Below are 3659 nucleotides of genomic sequence, written 5' to 3' on the forward strand. Positions count from 1 at the left end.
TGCATCATCGCATAGGAAAAGAGTAGAGACTTAGGGATAAGCTCTATGGACACTTTTGCATTCAACACATGCGTCCTAGAATTAGGAGCATCGCATTTGCCTTGGAAAATGATTTGTTGTGCATGGTTGTAGCATGATCGCATAGTTTGACGCATTCCCAAGTAACGCTAGCTAAGGATCGTCTCAACCCATTCATCTGCATACTCAGCGCATCTATCCCACAACTGAATTTTTTCAAATCCACCGCATTTGTTTATTTTTCATTAACGCAATCAACAACACACCCATTAATTGAGTTACTGGTTACCGTAGGGTTTTCATAAAAAGTACAATCGCAATCTATTTTCACAAGTCCCTGAGTTCGACCCTAGACTTATCAGGAAACTCAGTGGAATTAACACTTGGATTCCGCTAAGGAAACTTGAGTGCACAATGCAATTTCAGCATCGCATATCATTCATAATTCACATCATAAAATCAAGCATCAAGTTTTTGGTACCATTGCCGAGGACTTCGGCAAAATAGAGTGCTAACGGTAATTTTTTTGATTTGTTTGCAGACTCTCAATCTCTGGCGAATTACGACCCGAAGATTGAGAAGATATTCAGACGCAGACTAAGAGACAACCACCAACAACAAGAGAGAACACCAAGAATGGTGGAGCAACCGGAAGCAAGGGTCGTCAATGCAAATAATAAAATGGCCAACCCCATCCTTCTGGCGAATGATCGCAATAAACTCATCCAGGACTATGCGTCACCTAACCTCTATGATTTCTCTCCAGGAATCATGAGGCTGACGTTAGATGGATCGAGGTTTGAAATGAAGCCAGTAATGTTGCAGATGATCCAGGCTGCTGGGCGGTTTGGAGGAAGGCGTGGCGAAGACCCGAACGCCCACCTTCGGAGCTTCATAGAAATCTGCAACACTTTTATGTTCTCGAATATCTCAACCAAGGAAATTTGACTCACTCTGTTCCCATTTTCCTTATGCGATCAAGCAAGAAAATGGGCATATTCTCTTGAACTGAGGGAGATAACGTCGTGGAAACAGGTGGTGGAAAAGTTTATGAAGAAGTATTTCCCACCAATCAAGAATGCTAGGAGAAGGAAATTAATAACAAATTTTGAACAGGAAGATGACGAATCGCTCAGTGATGCCTGAGTGAGGTTCAAGCGGCTGGTAAGAGATTGTCCACATAATGGCTTACCAGACTGCTTGCAAATGGAGATTTTCTACCAAGGATTGAATCCCTCTTTGCAAACCGCTGCCAATGCAGCGGCCGCTGGTGGTTTTCTCGACAAAACATACGAGAAGGCAAAGAGTATACTTGATCGCATTTCCAAAAATCACGAGGATTGGCGGGAAAGCGATCAGAGATTAAGAATAAAAGATAATGACGCAAACAACGGGGCCATCGCATCCCTACAAAATCAAATGACTGCGATGATGAGTTTGATACAAGGCATCGCAATTAATAATACGGGAGCGAAGAAAGGGCAGGTCAGCATAATTACTCAAACGACCGCAAGTTGTGTCATTTGTGGAGATGCTCACCTGATGGAAGAATGCCCAATAAACCTGCAGTCAGTATGCTTCATAAGAAATAATCCCTATTCCGATATATATAACCTCGGGTGGTGAAACCACCCAAATTTTGCATGGAAAAATCAACAACAAAGCTTTCAACTTGTGGCACAAAAAGGAGGGCTACCCGGATTTTTTCCACAAAATAACGGTCCAGTGCATGCCAAGCTAGCAGTTCACAACCATCGCAATCTTCGTCCTTAGAGAGCTTGTTGAAGCAATACATTGAGAAAAATTACACACTGCTTTAGAATCAAGCTACATCCATTAGAAATCTCGAAATTCAAATGGGACAAATTGCGGGCAAGCTGAAAAATAGACCGCAAGGAGCGTTGCCGAGCTCAACTGAGCTTCCTCGCAATGCTGGGGGTAACGGGAAGGAACAATGTTTAGCAGTCTCTTTGCTAAGCGACAACATGATTGCGGAAGTAGGCGAGAAACCCATGGTGACGAACTTAAATGCAGTCACAACCGAAGACCCGTTGACCTATAGTTTGGAGAAGCTCGATAAAATAGACCCTAAAGTTCCGTCCACTTATAAGCCTTTAGATCTTAAGACAGAAGAAGTCCAACCACCAGCAACTCCGAAAAGATTGAAAAGGAGAAAAATGAGGAAGAAAAGATCGCAATATTGGCTGCAGCACAAAATGTTGTGATCCCACCTAAAATGGGCGACTCGAGAATCTTCATGATACCATGCTCTATCGAAGGAACCTACAGTGGCCAAGCACTATGCGATCTTGGGGTAAGCATAAACATAATGCCGCTATCAATCTTCAAACAATTGAATGTCGACACATTTACGCCCACAAAGGAAACTCTTCTGCTCGCGAACAGATCCCGGATACGCCCTGAAGAAGAGTTGAAAAATGCCGCAATTTCAATCGATAAATTCATCCTGCCGGCAGAATTTCTCATTTTGGATTATAAAGCAGACAAAGATGTGCCCATCATATTAGGGCGACCATTCCTTTCAACCAGTCGCGATCAAATTGATGTGCGCAAGGGGGAAATCATAATGAGCATTCATAGGAAAAAACTCCGAATTAAGGCAGTAAAGATCCCAGAGGATAAAGAAAAGAGAGAAAAACCACCATGGACGTGAACAAACCAGCCTGGAATAAGTGGTCCCTGAGTATTATATGATTCAACCTCATTAGGGACGCAATCCTTTTGAATATTCTTTTCCTGCATCAAATACTTCATGAACTTTCATCATCTCGTTATTTATTACTGCAATTACCTTTTTTGTTACCAGCATCGTTCTTACTTCTAAATATATATATATATCGATCTGTTTAAAATAATTTGACCCTTTCTCTGTTTTTCTTGCAACGATTAAGGCACTGGATTGCAGAAATGTTGTGCGAAGAAGCCACTTATCTTACTCCTTCACTGCAATCCAAAGAAGATAGATCCCGCAAAGATGGATGCGTCAATACACAATGCGGGCGACAATGCAAATTTTGGAATATATTCTTCCTTATCCTTTTTTTCAAATTTTGCGCTATCGCATCGCATTTTAGTTTTAAAAGTCTGATCACTGCATTCTCTTTGATTACCGAAATCATTTGACATGGATAAATTTAGTAAGTTACCGCATGTTGTTTCTTTGCCAAGTATGATTTCAATGATGAAAAACATGCTTCTATTTCTTTCGTATATACTAGAGTCATCTTAACTTTAAGATAGTCACCTCATAAAATATTTCTAGAAGTTAGGGGTTTGCTAGCTTTCTTCCAAACTCTCTTTACAAAACTTTCTAAGAATATCGCATGACTCATTTCAATCTTTTGACAATGAGGACATTGCCGCATTTTAAATTTGGGGGTGAGGTATTTATTTTCGGCCTTACTATTCTAAAAAAAAAGAGGAAAAATTTTGAATATAACAACTCCACTGTCAACACAATGGGAAACCTATGTTGATAAGAGTTAAGTTGTGAAAGGCACTTACCAGTAGTCGGATGTCCGCATGACACACGTGGGGGCAAGCCAAAATGAAAGTAAGTCACCAGGATCAACGCATAAATAAATGATCGAAACGCCACTGCCAAGTAGGCATAAGTTTAG

At 41.0% G+C, this 3659-nt stretch overlaps 1 non-coding gene across 1 annotated transcript; it reads right to left on the reverse strand.

Moving 5' to 3' along the window:
• Positions 1–1101: 1101 nt before the first annotated feature.
• LOC120089624 (small nucleolar RNA R71) lies at positions 1102–1208 on the reverse strand. Its single transcript, XR_005485297.1, has one exon. It is a non-coding gene; the product is annotated as a small nucleolar RNA R71 (small nucleolar RNA).
• Between the last annotated feature and the right edge of the window lie 2451 nt (positions 1209–3659).

The sequence above is a fragment of the Benincasa hispida genome, chromosome 10, assembly GCF_027475165.1.
Source record: "Benincasa hispida cultivar pf3 chromosome 10, pf3_genome.v1.1, whole genome shotgun sequence".
In the NCBI taxonomy this organism is placed as follows: domain Eukaryota; kingdom Viridiplantae; phylum Streptophyta; class Magnoliopsida; order Cucurbitales; family Cucurbitaceae; genus Benincasa; species Benincasa hispida.